Source organism: Pristiophorus japonicus, chromosome 5 (genome assembly GCF_044704955.1).
Source record: "Pristiophorus japonicus isolate sPriJap1 chromosome 5, sPriJap1.hap1, whole genome shotgun sequence".
NCBI classification, from domain to species: Eukaryota; Metazoa; Chordata; class Chondrichthyes; family Pristiophoridae; genus Pristiophorus; species Pristiophorus japonicus.
Window position 1 is genome coordinate 86,829,586 of NC_091981.1, and position 25,728 is coordinate 86,855,313.

Consider the following 25,728-nt stretch of genomic DNA (forward strand, 5'->3'; position numbering starts at 1 on the left):
TGGTCATGGATTTCTTCAGGTTGGGCATTTTTTGGACATCAGTAGGCAACATTATTATAATCTCTTTGTGCTACAACATCCAAGATTCTCCAGCATGGATTAAACAGGCAGGGGGTAATGTAGTCAGGGTACAATGCAACAATGTGTGTATATATATATATATATATATAATATATATATATCTTTTCAAAAAATCCTTTCACATATTTCCTAGTACTTGTCCATGATAACAAGCAAACTACCCATGTTCTTGGTCAAGAAATATTATGTGGTTTAGGGAGGTGGACTTAAATAGCTGTAAGAACAAATAATACATAAAATGCTCAATCATTTTAAAAACAGCAGAGCTTATGATACATTATTTCCATCTGACACTATCTTAGAGCTCTACTAAGAGGAAATAACTGCTGCCTGGTTCTTAGAAAAAGACAGATCTCGCTGAATTTTGGAAAGAGATTGAGGTAGATTTTAACTTTCGCCGCCAGTCAGAAAAATGATGGTAGTGGATTGGCTGTCCGTTATGTACTCGACCCAATTTTCCTTTCCACTGAAGGTGCATATTGAATGGCTAATCTGTTACTGCTGGCAGTAAACATTAAAATGTATCCCACTTCCATACTTCCAACAACATGCAAGGAACTCATGGACTTCTTTGTGATGAAGATTGAAACTATTCCTTCTGCAGCCTCTCCTGCTTCAATCCTTCCCCCTTGCCGACTAAGCCAAAGCTCCCCCAAAGCTCCCTCCTACCCTAGCCCTGAACCTGTGTTTTTCTCCCATTTTCCCCCATGCCGTCTCTGAACTCTTCTTGTCTGTGATATCCATCTCCTGCTCCCTTGATCCCATTTCCACGAATCTATTGACCACCCAACTTCCATTCCTGGCCACATGCTATTGACATTGGAAATGGTTCTGTCTCCTCAGACACTGCCCTCCTCCCTTTCAAAACTGCCATCATCACCCCCTCATAAAAGCCACACACGACCTTTCCATTCTTATAAATTACCACTCCATCTCCAACCAGACTTTTTTCTCTAAAGTTGTTTTACCTTCCTATCTTTCCCACAACTACGAACATAGAAACATGTTTGAATCTCTCCAATCAGCTCTCTGTGTGTTCCACAGCATGGAAATGGCCATAAGCAAAGTCATAAATGACATCCTCTGTGACCATGGTGCATTTTCCTTCTCATTCCCCTCAACTTCTCTGTAGTCTTTAATGCATTTGACCATACTCTCTTTCGCTAACACCTCTCCTCTGTTGTCTAACTCAGTGGGAGTGACCTTGCTTGCTTCTAATCTTCTCTGTTTAAAAATAGCTAGAGCTAGATCCCTAATAATGGCTTCTCTTCCCACTATGACACCATAACTCTAGAGTCCCTCACAAATCTTTCCTTGACCTGGCCCATTCCTCTTCTACATGCATCCCTTGGTGATATCATCCAAAAATATAGGATATCAACATCACTCAGCTCTACCTGTTTACCACCTTCCTTGACCACTCTACTGCCTCTGTACTGTCAGATTGCCTGTCTGACATCCAGTCTTAGATAGGCCACAATTTCTTCCAGTTAAATAAATTGGAAGACTAAAATCTTTGTTCGTAGCCTCTGTTACAAACTCCGTACCCTTGGTATTGATTCCATGCCCAATCTCAGTCTGAACCAGAGTGTTTGCAACTTCGGTACCCTATTTGACTCCAAGAACCCCTTTGCCTTGTTATTGACATAGGAACGGCTTATTCCTTGGTGCTGTAGGATCTCTTGCCCTATTAGCATTACAGGACATCTTGGTCCATCAACAATCTAAGACATCCTGCCGCATTGATAGGATTTGAGTTCTATATTATTGATACATTTTTTTTCTCTTACAAAAACAAGCAATCAATAAGGCAGAATAGTCCCAGTACACAGCAGAAGCAAATCACAATTCCTACAAAGCAGTGACTATGTACACAAAGTAATTTGAACTTTGCTAATGTTTCTAAATAACTGATTATATTTGAATAACTTTTTCACAATCTGTTTTTTGGTACGACTGCACATCATACTATTCCTTAACCAAGAGTTTGGGCAGCTGGTCTGTTTATAAAGTTCTGCATTTGCAGAATATATCTGTTTCAGTGTTAATGGTTAATAGTGCAATACACTCAGATAAAGAATAAAATAATAATTTCATGCCATGGTGCAAGTCAGGTAAAATATACTTGCTGCATGCTACATAATACAATCACATTTATAGTTTTCATCAGCTGTATTCCTTTAGCATCATGTAGTGTAAATGCCAATAGTTACAGCTAGGAAAGAATGAATAAAGTATTGGTCACTTGCATTTGGGCCCTCTTGTCTGGGCCACTCAGTGTTCGTCCAACGTTTTGTCCACCAACATACATAGTTTTCATTGAAGTGTAAAAGATTATTGGTTACTATAGTTTCCCTATTGCTCAATTCAGTTGTGAATAAGCTGAACACAATAGGTTTAAAAGTTCTGTTACAACAAGTGAATCTCTGTTGTGAGGAGTGAAATGAAGGGAAGAAAAGATACCTGTTTATCTGTCTTTGATGCATTCTTTACTGCCTGTGAGAAAGGCATGAATTAGTGCTGATGTTAATTTTTCAGTACTCTTTGCATTCTCTTTGCGGTTTAATGTATTTTTGGGAAGACCAGCAATGCAGTACAGTCTGGCTTCTTTTAATTATGTTTAATAATTAGGTTGTTCTTTCAAGTTGCCAATTATTTGCTTCATCCATCATGATCTATTTCAACTTAGAGTGTAAAATTGGATGGTGCTACCTCAGTTAATGTTTTCTTTATCAGCAATTTTTGGAAGGCATTCTGTCCTCGGTACTGCTAGTGCAAAAGTTGACCATACTTGATATTTGACAGATGATCGTCTAAATCTTGAGATATTCATGGCATACACATTCATTCAATGCTATTTTCATGAACTATTCAAGCACCCTCAAATGATTAGCACTTTTCTTCTTTGCATATGTTTTTAATGATGTCCTCCAACCAAGGCAATAGCTGGTAGTTTTGCATTTTACCCACAATCCAATCCAGTAGGTGAATCACCAACAGTTGCTTTCAGTTTTTATGATCAATGAGACTGTAAGGAAACATCAAACAGGAATGTTAAAAGATTCTACATTCATGAAGAAGTGATTGACAAGCTTCATTTTTCACTTGTTTAGAAACATGCAACCTAATGACATAAATGCCAACAAACAGATCTTTGTGCCACTTAACCACTATGTTATTATTAAAAATGACACCTAAATCATCTAATTTATCTCCCTCCTCAAATTAAAAAATGATTTCAAAAACAATTTATGAAGATAGCATCCCTTTAATATAAATCATCATTGATGGACACCTTTAAATGAGCTGAGATGTGATTGCATGTCCAAATGTTTCTTGTACAGTATTCAACCTGGTGTCCATAGACATGTGGGACTGCAAGCCATGACGTTAAGGAATGTATTCCAGAACTGTTGACTTATACATCAAGCAGAGAGATTATGAACTAATACAATTGCTTCCTGTATCACATTTATTAATATTTATTGCTGCAGAACTGAAATAAACAAAACAAATTGATTTGCAATTGTTATTAAGGCGGATCAGGATATCACCATCCTGGAATGAAGTCTTTGCACAATAATGCATTCCTAGTAATTAGGTACTTGTTCAATAATTATGTTGCGAAATGAGTTATGGAACAAATACAACTATTATCTTCTCAACATAATAGCCAGTCAGTCTGGTTACATGAGCCGGAAGAGAACTAATTCTTTAATGATATTAATGGCAGAAGTTGCAAAACAATGCAGGAAGTTGAACTAAAATATATTTGTGCCAGATGAAATGCCAGTGTGTGGAAACAGCATAAATTTCAAATATGACATATGGAACAGCGAGATGAGCAGTTCTTCGTAAAACTTGCCTTCAGTAGCAAATGCCGCTAAAATCCAGCCCCAAATGGTTTAACAGAAAACTAAGGGACAGGATTCACAATTCTTCACTAGTCTTTAAAAAAAATCCAAATTGGAGTAATTGAAAAAGCTTTGTTGGCCCTCACTGAGCAATGACACTTTTAACACTAATTTATTGCAAGATTTTATTACTAGTAGTTAAGTGATTTTATTGCCGTCCATAAAAGAATACAATGTGTAGCCACATTAAAAGAATACATAGGCTGCAGAGTATGAACGTTGTTTGTTGAGGCACAAAGTATCTTTTCAAGGGAAAGTTTCCCATTTTTGTAACATACTTTACAAACATACACATTGAAAGGTTTTCCTAAAGAGAAGATGGGTTGGCAAGTCTGCATAACATGATTGAAGACATGTTGAGTTACTTGAGGGCACAATTATCTATTTGTAAAAAAAACCTTGAATAAGAATCATGTAGACTTACTATCAAACACATGCAAAACATGATTACAGGTTATTAAAATGGGATTATAAATTCACTAATCGTTTCATCCTTGCAGGCACACCCAGGATCAGCAGTTATTAAATATACCTTGTAAATGTTATCAAGGCTTTTCTCATGAATGTGAATATCCCACCAGAACCTACTCTGTGTTCGGTTGATACCAGGCAAAATATTTGTACACGTAGATTGTTTGTTTAAATCCATTTCTCACTTTAAACTTTATTCATATTCAATAAATGATTTTGGAGAGCTGAATTCCTCTCATGATTCAGTAGGAGGTCTGTTGATAATTATTGCATTGTGGGTACGGATACTGTGCATTCATCTTTTGCTCAATATGACAGGGTCTAAAATCATTAAGATAGGAGAAAGTGATAATCGAGTTGTACAATAATTAACCAAGGAAGACCATTGAAGTAGACATAGTAACTTGGTTCAAGAGACATTTCCAGATAGAGAAGGGCTGGAGGAATTTGCTAAGAAGGAAGGCAGGTGGAGTTGATCAATGAAAAGGGACAGAGTTGTTGGATCTAATGGCCTTCTGTTCCCAAGAGTTATTACGCTCTGTATAATGTTCTAAATGTACTGTATAATATAGACCCTCAAAGCCTCCTTGATAAAATGCAACATCTCCACCGACACCTGGAAGTCCCTGGCCAAAGACCGCCCTAAGTGGAGGAAGAGCAACCGGGAGGGCGCAATGCACCTTGAGTCTCGTCTCAGAGAGCATGCAGAACACAAGCGCAGTGTAAGGGGTTTTCACAGGGTTGTTGTTGTGCCTTGGGTGTCTCTCTCTGGGCTTCTGCCCTCACAGCTTATGCCTGGCCTGTGAGGTACCCTGAGTGCTGCAAGAGCACCCCTGGAGAGACTGTGTCCACAGCTTATGAAGGGGGTTTTGAGACTCGTGCGTCCCCACAGCTTATGCCTAGCCTGTGAGGCACCTGTGAGTGTCAAACACTCCTAACCCCTTCTTCCCTAGCCTGTGACACACAGTTGAGCGTTTTCGAGGCGCTCCTAGCTTCCCTTACACGGTTCTGACATAAGACTCACGATCAGGAGATGTAATACAATAGAACTGAGACAAGGTGATTCCAAGAGAAACTTTAGGCTTCCAATTTATTTGGCAAGGTGTAACTCAACAAACAGCAATACACCAACAAAACAATCCCCCTAAATCCCACTAAACGGACACAACGAAAATCTTTACACCAGTTTAGCAGTACAATGCCCAACCTCCCACCTTTCCTGGCCTAACTGAGTTGGGAGTTCTGGGGACCAGAGGTTATACTCACTACTGTGCCTTCCGCAGTCTGGTGGTTTGTTTCTTCTATCTTTGGTGTCTTCGGACACTGGTTTTCCTTCAGTGTCGAGAGGCCTGTGGTTGTGGTTGTTGAATCACGAGGGCAGGGAAAATCATCACTCCTCTATACCACTACGTCAGAAACCCCTTTTTTATAGCCAGATTATCCAGTCCGCCTCTCCTGCTGAAGTCGATTCTTCTCATTGGTGGACTTTTGATTTTGAAAAATGCAGCAGTTTGAGGTTTTTAGGTTTTTTCCCACTGATCTTAACCTACTCAAGGTTTGAGTGGGTGTTGATTGCATTGGCCTCCTGTAGCCATTGTGCTAGTCTGGCCTGAGCCAGATATTTCTATGCCTGATGAAAAAGGTGTTGGAATATGTATGTGGCATTGTTTAAATGCTAATGTTTTCAAGGGGCAAGTTTCGAGGGTATACAGTTCCCAGACAATTTGATTAGTTCCAATGTCCAAACTGGCCCTTTTGATATTGACTCCACCCCTTTTCTTGCAGACCTTTAAAAAAATCCCAAATTCGATTAAAGTTCGTAGTTTCTTCCATGTGCACTTTAGGATTTCAAACTTTCTGGTAGATAGTTCCAAATTAAATTCCCTTTCCTATGAGTCCAAACACTCGGGGGGGGGGGTCTCCATTTGTGTCCCAAAGTTTTCCTTCCATCGGTTTCAATTCACAGCACAGACTGATCCCACAGCCCTTTTCCTTCTGGGTAAAATGAGGGGGTTTTCTTCCTCCCCTACAGCAGGCAGCGGAATGAGCGTGTGGCAAACCAGTCCCACCCACCCTTTCCTTCAACGATTATCTGTCCCACCTGTGACAGAGACTGTAATTCCTATATTGGACTGTTCAGTCACCTAAGAACTCACTTTTAGAATGGAAGCAAGTTTTCCTCGATTCCGAGGGACTGCCTATGATGATGAATGTACTAAAATGTAACACTATAAAATCTGATGAATGTCACACTTTTGTGCATGTTTCTGATGTTACTTAAACATATAAAACTAAGGATATTGCTGAGATAATGATGAATAAAATGACTAAGGTAATTTTAAATAAACCCGCCCAGTGAAAACGCGACTAGTTCAATGGAGAAAGTCAATGGAGTGTATACTTGGTTGGGGTGTAAAACTGATGTCCGACTCGAACCAGCCCCAGCATGACGATTGTGCTAAGATTACCCCTCTCATTCTAAAGTTGCAGCATGCAACACACGACAATGAATCACGGGAGTACTGCAGGACTCCTTCAGAGCAGTCAAGACAGCGGAACCATTGTTTCAGCACCCCAATAATCTACTCGATAACATTCCTGGTGGTGGCATGGCTCTCATTATATGCTGAGCATGAGTGTTGGGGTTGCGGAGAGGTGTCATTAACCAGGTGGCGAGTGCATAACCTTTTGCCCCGAGCAGCCTCTGCAAGCTCCATGTGGTGGTTGGAATTGTACTGGGACAGTGGTGTGTCGCAGGATGAATGAATCGTGCGTTCTGCCAGAATAGCAGGCATTGACAGCGAGGATGAGCTGCCTGTGGTCACACACCAACTGAACATTCAGAGAGTGGTAGCCTTTGCAGATTCGGAACACTTCTGTGTTGTGATGAGGTGCCTGCAATGCCATGTGGGTACAGACAATAGCACCCTGAACCATGGGGAAGCCTGCTCTCCTTGCAAAGCCACATGAGCCACATTCTTGCTGTTTCTCCCTGGTCATAATGAAAGAGATGTACTCCCTTCTAATGTACAGAGCATCTGTCATCTCCTGGATGCAGCAATGGACAGCGAACTGTGAGATGTTTGCTATATCACCTGCTGTAGCCTGGAAGGAGCCGCCAGTGTAGAAATTAAAAGATAATGTGACCTTAACTGCCACTGAGAAGTCCTCCTCCTGATATGATGCTGGAGGTCTGGCTGCAGCAGGTGGCACAGCTCTGTGTCCACCTCCTTGCTGAAGCGTTGTAAGGTTACAAAATTCATGGGAAACCCCCCAGTGTTTGGACTCATTGAAAAGGAAATTCAATTTGAGACCATCAAGCAGAAAGTTTGGGATCCTAAGATGCCGATGGAAGAAATCTACGAGTTTTAACCAAGTTTGGGATTTTAAAGGATCCATGGGTCTGCAAGGGAAAAGGAATACAAAATCCAGGGGGATCATTAACCTCTGAAAAGACCAGTTTTTGGGTATTGGAGCTGTCTGGAATATTTGAGCTAAAACAAATTGTCAGGAGAATTGCATTAACTCAAAAACCCTTCTCCCCAGGTGACATTAACATAGCAACAATCGACCCAGAGATAGCCAGCCATAGCTCTAAGAATGAAACCCATCCAGCGCATGCATTTTGTTAATAGCCCATCCAGCCTGCATGGAAAACCAGGCCTAGGCAGACAACTTTAAATACCAAAACTAATTTTCCCAATCGAAAACGAATTCAACAGATCGGCACATCCGAAACGAATTATCGTTAACGAGCCTGCCAAAATATGACAAAGAATTACTAAACCCGCCAAAATTAAGACAAAAAATCCGGTCTGATTTGGCGTGCAGATTAGAAAGTATAATTGGTGCCCTGTTTTACGGGTTGGGAGGCGAAAAAGAGAACAGCTTTCTGAGAACAACTTTCAGAGAGATCAACGTCTTCAGCCTCAACGACACTGCTGGACTACACTGCTCTTCCACCGAAGAAGGAAGAGGAACATCAGCAAACCGGCAGAGAAAAGCAGTTCCCAGTAACTTTGGACATCATTATCGTGGCAACAACTGACCATAGCCAACATGGTAACATCAAACCACCACGATCGACAAATTCTAAGAAAAAGATTCCTCAAGAAGAAACCGAAGATTCAAATGTTTCCACTCTACAATCTGTTCCTAGCTACCAACAGGTGAAACACTACCTAAAAGAACTTTAAAACCTACTGCTGATGAAAGGCAGTGGGTACTCACCCCATAAATCCAATACGCACCCTACCGCATCAGAGGACACCACCCAACTGAAGACTACGCAGTAAGAAGTCTTCCACGACGTTCGAGGTACGGCAAGCAGAACCTACAGAGTCCAGCGAACCCCGAAACCGTGAACCACCGCTAACTGACAATAAAAGGATTGATGAGCATTATCCCTGTTTGCCCTAGAGTTCAACCTAGTCAGAGTTAGGCATTGGGAGTTGGGAGGTGTATTATTTTCTGTAACCCCTTTTGAACATGTGATAAAATGTTCCTTATTCTAGTGATTATATGTTTTGACATTGTACTCTCTTTTGCTTAATAAAATCAAAGTTTCTTGCACCAAAACCAGTTGTCTCTTGCACTTTGTCACTTCATCAAATAAATCCAAAGTCGAGAACCCAGGGAGTGGGAGCGATTCGAACCGCTCAGAAGATCAGAAGTGAACCTGACCCCCGAGATCACCCCTATAGCATAGCCTTCTAAGGCACTGTTCCTCTGACAGATTAATGTAGGAGTAGTGCTCCAGGAAATCCCTGGGAGAGTAAGGCCTCCTGTTGCGACGTCTGGGGGCCCTCCTACTGCTTCTGGCCACATTTGGCATTATTTGCCTCTGCAGCCGCTGCTGCCAAAGTAGTTGCCAGATGGCAAGGTGGAGTGCCAGCAGAGCACCTATAAATGAGACAAACCAGCAGGTCTAAATGTTCAGAGAAATGCAATTGCAGAAACTGTAAGAGCAGCAATAATGTGCACAATGTAAAAGCAGCCAAAAGTCTATCTGAAACAGTAGCAATCAATCTGACCTCCCAATGACCCGGTTGCTGATCCCTTTAAATAGCACCTCGAGAGCGGCAATCCGGGTATGAACACTTGCTTTTTCTGGCGTCATCAGCGCCAGGTGTTAATTCAAGCGAAGCGACTGAATTTCACGTCCGGGGCGCTAACGGGGCATTGCACACTCACTGACGTCATGGTCTCAATGGCGCTACAGGGCCAGCCTCTCAGTGTTGGCGCCACCGCTAAAAGCCTACTGAAGTTCGCGGGCAGTGCTAAATTCACTGTGCCTGGGTGATAAGCTATTAGTGCTCGGTTAGACAGGAGGTGCTGAGGTAATGAATTTCTAGCCCTTAATCTTCCAGCAGAATCATCTGTAATTCTCACCTTAACAGCTATATTTATGTTTATGTTTTTTTTAAAAGAGCGGACCTGCAGGAGAGCGAGAGGAGCGGCCAGAGATAAAGGTAGGCCTGTTCTGCACCACCTATTAGTGTTTCCAGAGGGCGCTAACAGGTGCAAAGCTGTTTATGTTCGGGGTTGGGGGGGCGGGGGCGTGGCAACGCGCTACCGGCTCTCGCGAAATTGTGCAGGTGTTAGCAGAGGCGCGAACACAGTAGCCCGGCACCCCGCTAGTAGTGAACCAGGCAGCCGCGCCTCCGGCGATGGTGTCATCACCGTGCGTGGTGACCCCTTTGCATCCCATGGCGACCCCTTTCTGCCCCACAGCAGAAATTGCCTAGCGAACTGCCAACCTCATGGGTCGCGAACTGGGCCGACCTCTGCTCCGGGGCAGAAGTTAAAGAGGAGGTGTGCTGCGCCCCGCATGGCCATTTTTTTCCTTCGGCTGTCGCATGGCCCGTGCTCCGTCGATGTCACATGGTCCGAGTCGCGATCGTGCAGTCCAGCACTCCATTTGGGAGCCAGGCTGTGGCCATGGCCCCACGTAGCCCTGGTGGCCCAGTGGATGCCATCAAAAGGCCTGCAGAGTTCGCACTGGCCCTTCCCTTTAATGGAAGGGGAGTGGCATTGAAACGTGTCAGCGCTACATGGACAAGTCATGTAGCACTGCTGATCTCACTCATGTCGCGCTACAGGAAGCAGAGTGTGCATCATTGCACTCCATTTCCTCTGAGGGGCGGTAACCTGAATTTCACGGTTGGGGTGGGACTTCTGCGTGGGCACAGGAAGTCCTGCACCGACTTGGTTCCCGCCTTCAAACGGGGTGTAACCCAATTTTGCCCCTTTAGTCTTACATTTATTTCATTTAAGGTAGTTAATCGTCCATTAAATAGAGAAATGGCAGGGCAACTCATTTCCATGGAATGCACATATTGTGCCATGTGGGAACTCCAGGGGGCCGAACTTGCCCACCGCTGGAAACGGGCCGCACTTACCCTGTTTCTGGTGCTGTTGCCGGTGCAGTGGATGCGGTGGGCTCTTGAGTGAAATTCTGCTCTTTGGCTTTTTTTTCGGTGGACCGGTAGTCGGTCACAATAGAGGGGCGGAAGTTGGGGACGGGCAGAGTGGCCGCCAGCTGTCAGTCATTAGGGTAGTGCTGATGACAACATCATGGCACAATGTCACCACCGCTCTCTCCTTCACTTAAAGGGGAGGGCCTGCGCAATTGTTTAAGTTCAGTCCACTGGGCCACCAGAGTGGTTTCGGCTGGGCCATCCGCCTGGCACCCAAGAAGACATAGCAGTCGGCTGACAAACAAATACATGGTGGCTGTGGCAGTATGCCCTCTCCTTTAATGGGAGCCGCACCGCCATTTTGCATGGACTACAGCCTCACTCCACTGGCAGGAAAAAGCAGCTTTTGGCACCACACGGTGAGAACAAGATGTTTTAGGCGGAATTTCGCCATCGGGGTGAAACATCGATGGTGTGCGCTCTTATGACGCACTTAGGATGGATTAGAAGCAGCAGAGCAGTAGGCGGGGGGAGCGAGTCACCATCGGGATTGCGCATTTTAAAAATGGTGGCCATTACACAAAAAATCGGCGGCCATTGCACTCCGCAGCATGGTCACTGATTTCCGGCGGTAACAGGCCTTAAGGGAAGGGGAAAATTTGGCCCCCAGGCTTCTTCTCGTGTTCTGGACAACCCTATGTGCAGGAAGTGTCGTCAGCTGGAGGATCTCGAGCTCCGGGTTTCGGAGCTATGTGCATAGCATGTTTCAGGTTGTCACACCACAGCGTAAGATTGTGCAGGCAGAGAAGGAATGGGTGACCACCAGACAGACAAAGAACACCAGGCAGATAGTGTCGGAGGCACCTGAGTGCATTTCACTCTCTAACTGCTATTCAGTACTGAAGGCACTGGTTCCTCTGGGGAGTACAGCCAGAGCCAAGTCCACAGCACCACAGGTGGTTCAGCTGTACAGGGTGGGTGGGACGGAAGGGTCAGGGGTGGAGAGGGAGCAAGATCAGGAAAGCAATAGTGATAGGGGATTCAATAGTTAGGAGAACAAGCAGGCATTTCTGTGGCATCAGACGTGATTCTAGAATGGTATATTGTCTCCCTGGTGCCAGGGTCAAGGATGTCGCCAAGTGACTGCAGAACATTCTTAGGGAGGAGGATTAACAGCCAAAGGTCGTGGTCCATGTCAGTATCAACGAGATAGGTAGAAAGAGGGATCAGGTCATCTAGGCAGATTTTAGGGAGCTAGTAAAGAGATTAAAAAGCAAAGGTAATAATCTCTGCAGTGCCATGAGCTAGTGAGTAGAGTAGTGAGTAGAGAAATAGGAGGATAGAGTAGATGAATGTGTGGCACCAGACATGTTGCATGAGGAAGGGTTTTAGATTCCTGGGACATTGGGACTGGTTCTGAGGGAGGTGGGGCCCGTACAGGCCAAATGGATTGCACCTCAACAGAGCCGGGACCAATCCCCTCGTGGGAGGTGGCCGGGGATGGGAGGGGGTGGGGGAGGAGGGGGGCGGTGGGGGGGAGGAGGTGCTGTTGGTGCTGTTGGGGAGGGTTTAGTGGTTTAAGGGGGATGGGCATCAGGATGTAGCATTAGATGTAGCATTAGAAAGGAGAAACAAAGTGCACAAAGGATTGGGAGAGACAGATAGCGCTAAAGTAACAAATAGTATGGTATTAGGTGGGGTCAGACTAAGAGAGAATACAAGAAAGTCTAAGATAGGTTTACAGTGCATGGGGCCAAAGTTGCCACTCTCCTTAAGGCCTGTTACCACCGCAAATCGGCGGCCACGCTGCAGAGTGGAGCGGCTGCCGACTTTTCGTGGAATGGCCGCTGATAGCCCAATTGCCCTCCCGAGACTTCCCAGTGGTGCCCCGATCCCCCCTACCATTCCGCTGCTGCCGATCCATGTTAAGTGTTTCATTTTTATAACCTTCATGTAACTGTAACCTTCATGTAACAACACTGTACACTGTATACATATAAGAAATGCACACCTTGACCACAGGGGGTGAACCTGTGGGAGACACTCCTCACCTGGTCATCCAGGTATATAAAGGGAGGTCCCACGCAGGGTCATCACTTCTTGATCCTGTGAATAAATGTACAGGTCACAGAGTGACCTTGTCTCCAGTATGTGCCTCGTGTTGATTTGCTGTAGTGCGTAAGGACACAACATTTGGCGATGAGAAACGGGAATCAACGACTCATGAGAATAGCCACTGGCAGCACGGAGGAATGGTACTGTGTTGGTGAGGACTGGGACGATTTCATTGAGAGGCTCCAACAGAGCTTTGTCACGAAGGATGGCTGGGAGCGGCAGCGACTGACAAGCGAAGGCGCATCTACTGACCAGCTGTGGACCTAAGATGTACGCGCTGATGAAAAACCTACTCGCACCCAAGAAGCCGGTGGACAAGACCATCGAGGAGCTCAGCAAACTGATCGGTGAGCACCTCAAACCGGCGAGCAGTCTACACATGGCCCGACACCGATTCTATACGTACCGACGTCGGGAAGGGCAGAGCATCTCGGACTTCGTTGCGGGCCTTCGGCGCTTGGCCAGCCTCTGTAAGTTCAAAGACGCCTGCAGGGGGGAGATGTTACGGGATTTCTTCATTGAGGGCATTTGTCATGCCTGGATTTTTAGGACGCTAATAGAGACCAAGGACTTGACCTTGGAAGCAGTGGCGCTGATGGCTCAAACCTTCATGGCGGTGGAGGAGGAAACCAAGATCATATACGCATGCAACTCTGCTCCCAACATGGCGATGGAGCAGGAAGTTAACATGGTAAACGCGACTCAGAACCCCGCAGGCAGGCAAGGGCAATTCAACACCACCCAGACAGCAACAGACTCCAGGGGGGGGGTCCGCAACAGAGACAATGGCAGGTTGAACAGACATTTACACCATCACAAGGGACAATACATCCCGGGATGGGGCCATTGACACTCAATAACAGAGTGCTCAAGAGTAATCAAAGAGACAATCAGAAAGGAATGCCTGGTAATAGCTCTTTTGTTCACAACAATCTCAGCTCATGCTGGAGGTGCGGTGGCAGACATGCTGCGAAGACCTGCAGGTTTCAGCAATTTATCTACAGAAATTGTAACTTAAGTGGACATTTAGCCAGGATGTGCAGGAAGCCCGCAGCGAGGCTGGTTTACGAAGCGGATGAACCACAAGAGGGGTCTGCAAGGCAGGGTTATGCCTGGGACACAGCAATGGATGCTGAAGTTCAGTGGGTTCAGGTGTCAAACATCCACAGCTCATACACAAAAACGCCACCTATGATGATGAGAGTACTACTAAATGGCATCCCAATATGCATGGGGCTGGACACAGGAGCCAGCCAGTCATTTATGAGTGTCCAACAATTCGAGAAACTGTGGCCACTCAGAGCTAGCAGACCCAAACTAGAACGTATTGACACGCAATTACGGACAGACACCAAAGAGATTATCCCAGTGCTAGGCAATGCAATGTTGGTGGTCACACATAATGGATCAGAGAACCGGCTGCCACTCTGGATTGTCCCGGGAAATGGTCCCGTGCTTTTGGGGAGCAGCTGGCTAGCCGAGATGAACTGGAAATGGGGTGATGTGCACACTATTTCATCTGTGGAGCGAAGTTCATGCTCACAGGTCTTACAAAAGTTTGAGTCACTATTTCAACCTGGTGTCGGGACTTTCAAAGGCACCACAGTAAGGATATGCATCACCCCGGACGCCACAAAGCCAGAGCTGTGCCGTATGTGATGCGGGAGAAAATTGAGAGTGAGTTGGACAGGTTGCTAAGAGAGGGCATAATTTCGGCCATTGAATTCAACGACTGGGCAAGCCCCATCGTTCCTGTTCTAAAAACGGATGGCTCGGTCAGGACCTGTAGCGACTACAAGGCCACCATCAACCGAGTGTCACTTCAGGACCAATACCCGCTTCCGAGAGTGGAGGATCTTTTTACCACGCTGGCAGACGGCAAGCTGTTCACTAAGTTGGACCTCACTTCGGCCTACATGACCCAGGAACTGGCCGAAGAATCCAAGCTACTGACCACCATCACCACGCACAAGGGGCTGTTTGTCTACAACAGGTGTCCATTTGGCATTCATTCAGCAGTCGCTATCTTTCAAAGGAACATGGAAAGCCTGCTCAACTCTATCACCGGAACAATCGTATTTCAGGACGACATCCTTATCACGGGTCGAGACACCGAGGAGCACCTCCACAACCTGGAGGAGGTGCTACGCCGGCCGGACCGGGTAGGCCTGTGGCTAAAGAAGTCCAAGTGTGTGTTTTTGGCCCCAGAGGTCGAGCTTTTTGGCAGGAAGGTTGCCGCAGACGGGATCCAGCCTACCGAATCCAAAACTGAGGCGATCCGCCGTGCGCCCAGGCCCGGCAACACATCGGAGTTGCGTTCATTTCTGGGACTCTTGAATTATTTCGGGAACTTTCTGCCGAGCTTAAACACATTGTTGGAGCCGCTACACGTGCTCCAGTGTAAAGGTTGCGATTGGTTTTGGGGGGACTGTCAGGTACGGACTTTCAATCGGGCACGGAACCTGCTTTGTTCTAATAAGCTGTTGACCCTGTATGACCCCTGTAAGAAATTGGTTTTGACATGTGATGCATCATCCTATGGGGTTGGGTGCGTGTTGCAGCAGAGTAATGATGAGGGCCAACTCCAACCTGTGGCTTATGCCTCCAGGTCGCTCTCCCAAGCAGAAACCGGGTATGGGATGGTTGAAAAGGAAGCACTTGCATGTGTCTATGGGGTGAAAAAGATGCACCAGTACCTTTTTGGCAGAAGGTTCGAGTTAGAAACGGACCACAAGCTGTTAATATCCCTGTTGTCAGACAGCAAAGCTGTCAATGCCAATGCGTCAGCTCGCATACAGCGATGGACTCTCACGCTGGCTGCGTATGACTACACCATATGACACCAACCAGGACTGAAAATTGCGCTAAAGCGCTCAGCAGGCTCCCACTGGCCACCACTGAGGGGTTTGCAGAGCAAAGCGCTGAGATGGTCATGGCTGTCGATGCCTTTGACAGCGCAGGCTCCCCCATCACAGCCCACCAGATCAAAACCTGGACAAACAGAGATCCCCTCCTATCCCTGATTTAGAAATGTGTCCTGACTGGGGATTGGGCGCCCGCACATGGAGCATGCCCTGAAGAGGTCAGACCATTTCACAGACGGAATGAACTCTCCATCCAAGCCGACTGCCTACTATGGGGCAGCCGGGTAGTCATGCCCCAGAGGGGTAGGGAAGCATTCATCAGGGAACTCCAGAACGAGCACCCAGGCATTGTGCTAATGAAGGCCATTGTCCGGTCACACATATGGTGGCCGGGAATTGATGCAGAACTGGAACACTGTGTTCCCAGGTGCACGACGTGTGCCCAGCTGGGCAATGCCCCCAGGGAGGCCCCACTCAGCCCATGGCCCTGGGCCACCAAGCCATGGTCACGCATTCACGTGGACTACACGGGCCCATTCATGGGGAAAATGTTCCTCATTGTTGTTGATGCATCCTCAAAATGGATCGAGTGCACCATATTGAATTCGTGCACGACATCCACCACAGTGGAGAGTCTGCGTGCGGTCTTTGCGACCCATGGCCTGCCGGACATCCTGGTTAGCGACAACGGCCCGTGCTTCACTAGCTATGAATTCTGGGATTTAATGTCGGGTAATGGCATCAAACATGTCAGGAAGCGCCGTTCAAACTGGCTTCCAATGGCCAGGCGGAACGTGCCGTCCAAATCATAAAGCAAGGCATGCTCCGGATTCAAGGACCCTCCCTTCAATACCATCTATCGTGCCTCCTGCTGGCCTACAGGACCCGACCGCACTCGCTCACGGGAGTCCCGCCAGTGGAACTACTCATGAAACGTACACTTAAAACTCGGCTGTCCCTCATTCATACAATCCTGTCAGACATTGTTGAGGGCAAGCGCCAGTTCCAAAATGAGTGCCACAACTGTACCTCAAAGGGGAGATGTATAGAAATCGATGACCCTGTATTTGTTCTTAATCACGCTGTGGGGCCCAAGTGGCTCGAGGGTACTGTAATTGGTAAAGAGGGGAATAGGATCATTGTGGTCAGACTTAACAATGGACAGATATGCCGCAAGCATCTGGACTGTCAAAAAAATAGTTCAGCATGGACACTGAGGAACCTGAGAAAAATCATGAGATGTTGCCCACACCACCGCCAGTGAACGAGCAACAAGAACCATCAGCAGCATGCACAGTCCCTGCGGTCAGCCCAGACAGGCCGGAATCACCACAGGTGACAAAGACGCACGCCAAGGCTCAACAACCAGAGCCCCAACTGCGGCGCTCCACGAGAGAGCGTCGACCACCTGAAAGACTCAATCTTTAACCCAAAGACGTTGGGGGGAGGTGATGTCATGTTTGTAACCTTCATGTAACTGTGACCTTCATGTAACAACACTGTACACTGTATACACATAAGAAATGCACACCTTGACCACAGGGGGTGAACTTGTGGGAGACACTCCTCATCTGGTCATCCAGGTATATAAAGGGAGGTCCCTCGCAAGGTCATCACTTCTTGGTCCTGTGAATAAAGGTACAGGTCACAGAGTGACCTTGTTTCCAGTATGTGCCTCGTGTTGATTTGCTGTAGTTTGTAAGGACACAACAAAGTGCGTCATCACCGTGCGCACCCACGATCTACCGCGCCCCCCCACCCCTCCCCCCCCCCAACGGTGACATTCCACTCTGAAAATCTTTGGTCCGTCCAGCGGTGCCAAAACCTGTTTTCCTGGTGGTCCAGTGAGACTGTGGCCTTCTGCTAAGGCAGTGTGGCATCCCTTGGAGGAGAGGATGCACTGCCGCTGCCGCCATGTTTTTTTTGTTGGCCGACTGCCATGTCGGCCTGGCAATTATGCCCCAGGGTTCAGCCAGACCGCCAACAGGCAACCAGGCACCCCTCTTGGGGATTCCTTTTCTGGCCTGGCCGGAACCCTCCCTGGTAGCCCAGTGGACCGAAGTTTTAAAATCGCAAAGACTCTCCCCTTTAAGTGAAGGGGAGAGTTGCTGTGACACGGCGCCTTGATGACTTCATTGCGGTGGTCACTCCGCACCGCCCCAACTTCTGCCCCTCAGGTGTTGCCACCGTCGTGTATCTGCCCCTCTCGTGTAGTCACCGTCCGCATTAAGAGCGACTTCCGGATGCAAGTAAAAATAACAAAGAGCGTAATTTCACTCAAGAGGCGACCTCAACCACAGCTGCGGTAAAAACCTTTGAAACGGGGTGCGTGCGCCCCATTTCGGGCCGGGGGCAATTTCTACCCCCATGTGTGTAAACGCACAAAGTGTGGTCAGCACATCGCCGATGAAGTCAGCATGATGCTGACAAGCCACGCCGTGCTGACGCGTAACAACGTCCCTCCCTTTCAGTTAAAGGGGATGGCTGCTGCGAGCTCTGCCTATTTTTCACATAGGTTCACTGGGCCACCAGGGAGCGGTCCCATACACAGCTCAGACCCTGAGAAAGGGCAATGTTTAAAATGGCAGAACCTCCGCGGAGACTCGACCGCCAATCAGCGTCGCCCCATGGCCGCCGCTTTCAAGTGACCAGAGGCCTTATTGGAAGGGGCAATTTTGGCCCTAAAGTTGTTCAGGAAAGATTAGCAAGGAAAGAAAGGATGTGGTGTGGCAGTATTGGTTAACGAGAATGTTACAGTGTTGGAGAAAGAGGATGTCCTGGAGGGGTCAAGGACAGAATCTATTTTTTTATTCATTCTGAGATCTGGACGTTATTGCCCATCCCTAATTGCGCTTGTGAAAGTGGTGGTGAGCCGCTTTCTTGAACTGCTGCAGTCCTTGTGGTGAAGGAACGCCTACAATGCCGTTAGGGAAGGAGTTCCAGGATTTTGACCCAGCAACGATAAAGAAACGGTGATATATTTCCAAGTCAGGATGGTGTGTAACTTGGAAGGGAAATTGAAGGTGATGGTGCTCCCATGTGCATGCTGCCCATGTCCTTCTAGGTGGTAGAGGTCGCGGATTTGGGAGGTGCTGCCGAAGAAGCCTTGGCAAGTTGCTGCAGTGCATCTTGTAGATGGAACACACTGCAGCCAAGGTGATTAGAGTTAAGAAATAATAGAGGTGCCATTACAGTACTAGGTGTAGTCTATAGGCCACCAACTAGTGGGAAGGATATAGAGGAGCAAATTTGCAGGGAAATTACACTATTGATAATGGGGGAACTTCAACTATCCTAATATAGACTGAGATAGTAATAGTGTAAAGGGCAGAGAGGGGGAAGAATTTCTGGTGTGTTCAGGAGAACTTTCTTTATCAGTACTTTTCCGGCCCAACGAGGAAGGGTGTATTGCTGGATCTGGTTCCGGGGAATGAGTTGGGTCAAGTGGAGCAAGTCTCCATAGGGGAATATTAGGGAACAGTAATCATAGTATTATAAGATTTAGATACAAAGTTCAGAGGGGAAGTGAAAAAGAAAATAAGAGGAGCAAGGAGAGAGTATAAGAATAGATTGGCAACTAACATAAAAGGGAATGCAAAAGTCTTCTATAGGCATATATACAGTAAATGGGTATATTATATTGTAAGAGGAGAGGTGGGACTGATTAGTGACCAAAAAGGAGACCTAAGCACAGAGACAGAAGGGCATGGCTGAGTTACTAAATAAATACTTAGCATCTGTTTTTGCCGAAGTCATAGTGAAAGAGGAGATAGTTGAGGTACTAAATGGGATAACAATGGATAAAAAGGAGGCACTAGAAAGGCTGGCTGTATTTAAAGTAGATAAGTCACCAGGACCGGATGGAATACATCCTAGATTGCTGAGGGAAGTAAAGATGGAAATCGTGGAGGAATTGGCCATAATCTTCCAATCCTCCTTAGATGTGGGGGTGGTGCCAGAGAATTGGGGAATTGAAAATGTTACACCCTTGTTCTAAAAGGGTGTAAGGATAAACCCAGCAACTACAGGCCAGTCAGTTTAACATCGGTTATGGGGAAGCTTTTCAAAACGATAATCAGGGACAAAATTAACAGTCACTTGGACAAGTGTGGATTAAATAAGGAAAGCCAGCACAGATTTGTTGAAAGTAAATTGTTTAACTAACTTGTTTGAGTTTTTTGATGAGGTATCAGAAAGGGTTGATGAGGGCAATGCGGTTGACGTGGTGTATATGGATTTCTAAAAGGTGTTTGATAAAGTGCCATATAATAAGCTTCATAGCAAAGTTGAAGCCCAAGGAATAAAAGGGACAGTGGCAACATAGATACGAAATTGACTGAGAGACAGGAAACAGAGAGTAGTAGTGAACGGTTGTTTTTTGAACTGGACAAAAATATCTAGTGGTGTTCCCCATGGGTCAGTACTAAGATCACTGCTTTTCTTGATAAATATTAATGAATTGGACTTGGGTGTACAGGGCATTATTTCAAAATTTGCAGATGACACAAAACTTGGATGTATAGTGAACAATGAGGATGATAGTGATAGATTTCAAGAGGACATAGACTGGCTGATGGAATGGGCGGGCACGTGGCAGGTGTAATTTAACGCAGAAAAGTGTGAAGTGATATATTTTGGTAGGAAGAATGAGAAGAGGCAATATAAAATAAAGGGTACAATTTTAAAGGGGGTGGATGAACAGAGTGACCTGAGGTTATATGTACACAAATCAATGAAGGTGGCAGGGCAGGTTGAGAAAGCTGTTAAGAAGCATACGAGATCCTGGGCTTCATAAATAGAAGTAAAGTACAAAAGCAAGGAAGTTATGCTGAATCTTTGTAAAACACTGGTTCGGCTTCAACTGGAGTATTGTGTCCAATTCCAGGCACCACACATTAGGAAGGATGCGAAGGCCTTAGAGAGGGTGCAGAAAATATTTACAAGAATGTTCCAGCAATGAAGGACTTTAGTTATGTGGATAGACTGGAGAAGCTGGAGTTGTTCTCTTCAGAACAGAGAAGGTTGAGTGGAGATTTGATAGAGGTATTCAAAATCATGAGGGGTCTAGACAGAGTAGATAGAGAGAAACTGTTCCTATTGGTGGAAGGGGTGAAAATCACAAGACACAGAGTTAAGATGATTGGCAGAAGAACCAAAGGCGACATGAAGAAAAAAAATTTTACACAGCGAGTGGTTAGTACCTGGAATTCATTGTCTGAGAGGGTGGTGGAGGCAGATTCAATTGTGGCTTTCAAAAGAGAATTGAATAAGTACCTGAAGGAAAAAAAATTGCAGGGCTACAGGGAAAGGGGAGGGAGTAGGTCCTTTTCTTTTATTTGTTCATGGGATGTGGGCGTCGCTGGCAAGGCCAGCATTTATTGCCTATCCCTAATTGTCTTGAGAAGATGGTGGTGAGCCACCTTCTTGAAACGCTGCAGTCCGTGTGGTGTACTCCCACAGTGCTGTTAGGAGAGAGTTCCAGGATTTTGACCCAGTGACAATAAAGGAACGGCAATATACTTCCAAGTCAGGATTGTGCGTGACCTGGAAGGGAACATGGAGGTGGCAGTGTTCCCATCCACTTGCTGCTCTTGTCCTTCTAGGTGGTAGAGGTCGCAGGTTTGGGAGATGCTGTCGAAGAATCCTTGGTGAGTTGCTGCAATGCAGCTTGTAGATGGTACACACCGCATCCACGATATGCTGGTGATGGAGGGAGTGAATGTTTAAGGTGGTGGATGGGTGCCAATCAAGCGGGCTCTTTGTCCTGGATGGTGTCGAGCTTCTTGAATATTGTTGGAGCTGCAATCATCTAGGCAAGTGGAGAGTATTCCTGACTTGTGCCTTGATGGTGGAAAGGGTTTGGGAGTCAGGAGGTGAGACACTCACCACAGAATACCCAGCCTCTGACCTGCTCTTGTTGCAACAGTCTTTATATGGCTGGTCCAGTTAAGATTCTGATCAATGGTGACCCCCCGGATTTTGGAGATGGTAATGCCATTGAATGTCAAGGGGCGGTGGTTAGACTCTCGCTTGTTGGAGATATTCATTGCCTGTGCGAATGTTACTTGCCACTTATCAACCCAAGCCTGATAGTCGTCCAGGTCTTGCTGCATGCGGGCATGGACTGCTTCATTATCTGAGGTGTTGTGAATGGCATTGAACACTGTGCAGTCATCAGCAAACTCTGTCATCATCATCTAGCTGAAGAGTTCTTGCAGAGACCCAGCACGGGCTTGAAGGGCTGAATGGCCTCCTTCCGTGCTGTAACCATTCTATGATTCTATTGAAGACAATCCCACCAAAGGAAAAGTCCCATTTAAAATGATCTGAAATGAACAGATGATGATCAATGTATTAACAAACATATTAGCAACATAATTTATTTACAATTTTATACTATATCAGAGGTATGCAATATACAAACACTACTGATGTTTCATTCTGTTTTGTGGTTGAACTTTGGCAAAGAGTACAGCATCTAAATGTGAATGATAGAAAAGACAAAGCAAGCATTTGTGATAGTCTCGAACTATTTAAGTTTCAGACATTTCTTGGACACTGGTAGTGTGATTTCTAGCCATGTATGCATAGATTTCTTCCCGTTGCAGTTCAGATAAATATTTTGTGGCAATAGGTCATTAAACATTACAGGATAGTTTGGGAGGTGTTTTTGCATGATTGGATGTATAAGTAAACATAGATCATTACCATGATTGCGTGTAAAATGGCTGTGTCCTGAAATGTGCAACACTAATAATACTTCCACTGTTGCTTATTATCAAATTATAAATCGCTAAATCTTCCCGAACATTAATGTCACCACTACATTCCTGATTACCACCCACACTTCTCGAATCTGCTGTCTGTCTCCTTACCTCATTATTAACCTCCCTCATAATTGATTCAGTGCTTATTTTGTCATACTTTTAATCTTTCTTACCTTGTCAATAACAAGTTTGATTCCAAGAATCAATTTATCTATGGATGAGGATTAACTCATTATATTTCCATTGTAAACAAGTTTTTAATTGAATACATATTGTGTTTTTTTGCTGCTAATACCCATTTAAGTTGGACAAGAAGTTGTCTACCAATTAAGCATGTGCAAATGCTCCTATTGTACATTTCCTTTTATTACATATGTATAATTTCAGTGTTCCGATGGCACAGTACAATGCATGCTACCATAGAATGGGTATGGATTCAATCCTCAATTCTCCCACCATGGAAAGGCAGAAAGCATAACAGGAGCTTCCTTCATGACAGAAAGTGCAGCAAAATAGAATTATTGAGTACAGTAGAGAATCAGGCCATTTGGCAAAACAGGCCTATACTGGTGTTTATTCTCCACACGAACCTCTTTACACCCCTCTTCATCTAACCCTATCAGCATAACCTTCTATTCCATTCTCCCTCATGGGTTTACCTGGCTTCTCCTTAAATGTATCTATGCTATTCGCCTCAAATACTCCTTGTGGTAGCGAGTTCCACATTCTTACCACTCTTTGGATAAAGTCGTTTCTGCTGAATTCCCTATTAGATTTATTAGTGACTATCTTTTATTAATGTCCTCTAATTTTGGTCTTACCACAAGTGGAAACATCTTCCCTGCATCTACCCTATCAAGATATAAACAGAAATGTTTCTATAAATTAAAGGCATTTAATACTCAACTAAGCATACAAGGAACAATGAAAGAAAACAAATGCTGCTATTTGATCAGCTAAAAGGCTAATGGAAAAGAAGATCGTAGATGTGGCAGTAATGGGAAAAAGCATTTGCAGTAATGTGAAGAGTCAGAGAACAGTGGAAGACTGTATTGGGCTATTCAAGGATATTCAAGGACAGGTTACAAAGCACTTACTTGATATGGCAGAAATATTAAATTAGTACTTTGCATCAGTCTTCACACTTGAAGATGATGCTAGACTATTAGAATTTAATGTTACGAACAAAACTAGTAATATTAACATCGATGAACATATTGCTTAAGAAAGAATTAAGATCTTGAAAATAGATTGAACAGCCAGGCCAGATGATATCCAACTGAGGGTCCTCAGGGAGATAGGACATGTGCTGTGGAAGCCCCTACCCTGTATTTTTAGTAGCTCACTGCACTTAACTCAAGTTCGCTGGAGAAATATCACCAACGATGTCTCTGCAATATCCTACAAATCCCCTGGGAGGACAGGCACACCAAACATCAGCATCCTCGTCCAGGCCAACATCCCCAGCATTAAAGCACTGACCACAATCGATCAGCTCTGCTGGGCAGGCCACATAGTTTGCATGCCAGACACGAGACCCCCAAAGCAAATGCTCTACTTGGAGCTCCTTCACGGCAAAGGAGCCAAAGGTAGGCAGTGGAATCGTTACAAGGACACCCTGAAAGCTTCCCTGATAAAGTGCGACATCCCCACTGACACCTGGGAGTCCCTGGCCCAAGACCGCCCTAAGTGGAGGAATTGCATCCGAGAGGGCGCTGAGCACCTCGAGTCTCAACGTCGAGAGCATGCAGAAATCAAGCACAGGCAGTGGAAAGAGCGTGTGGCAAACTAGTCCCACTCACCCCTTGCCTCCCACCCCACCTGTGACAGAGTCTGTGGCTCTTGTATTGGACTGTTCAGCCACTAAAGAACTCACTTCAGGAGTGGAAGCAAGTCTTCCTCGATTCTGAGGGACTGCCTATGATGACGATGATGCACTCTGGAATGGTTCCTGTAGACTGGAAAGAGGCTAAGGTAGTCTCTATATTTAAATAAGGTGACAAGACTGACCTGAGTAACTATAGGGCCTTTAGTTTGACATCAGCAATGAGTAAGATGCTTGAGGGAATAATTAGGGATGCAATGTATGAATGCTTGGATAGAGAGGGACACACTGGGGCCACCCAACATGCCTTCATAAAAAGGTCATATCTTACAAATCTAATTGTATTTTTTGAAGAAGTTTATGGGCTAGATTTTCCACATTTTTTGCATGCTTAACGCCCACTTAATGTCCATTTTGCCGCTAAAATGACGTATAATGCCCATGTATCACCCATTTAGCCACAAAATGGAAACTGACGGGAATTTTTCGGAAACTTATCATCGAGCTTTACTTTCCCCATGTGCATAAAGCCGAGGAAAAATAATAAGGCCCGCCCACTTTTTTTGGGCGTAATCATCAGAATGGCCAAAATCAACGTCCATAATATCGCCCAGCATTACTTTCCGCATGGAATTAATGCCGAGATTCAATAATACCGCCCGCCCATTTTTTTTGTCGTAAAGAGCACATTTGCCAAAACTAATGCCCAAGATATCACCCACCTTCACTTTCACCACCTCACACACATATCGCCCACAATATCACTCATCCAAAAAAACGCCCAGAAAAAGTGGAACTGTTCTGAACTAAAGCCAGCAGTGTGGCTGCCACTTTTAAAATCGCAGGTCGCTTCATTCAAAAGACTGCTTCAACTTCTCGGGAGTTTGGATTGACTCTGGAGTTCTTCTCAATTGAAGTGACCATCTCAACAGCCATATTTTCATACTCTAGATATTGGGGATTTACTGCAGATGTATTTTAGTGAGGAAATTATTGCTTCTGGTCAATCGCTATTATACGTTCATTGCAATGGGACCAGCCATTTCTCAGCCTGCATCGATTAATACGCAGATGTTACAGAGTGCAGATAGCTCAATGTGTGATGCACATCATTATGTGCCCAATTTAAGACATGCAAGAATGAGGAGGAGGTCCAGACCATACACACCCCGCACTTACAGAGAGAAGAGGTCTTACCTTGACGTGTCCGACCACACCTGCCTTCGGAGATTGCGCTTCCACACGTTGGTGATCAATGAAATATGTGAGCTC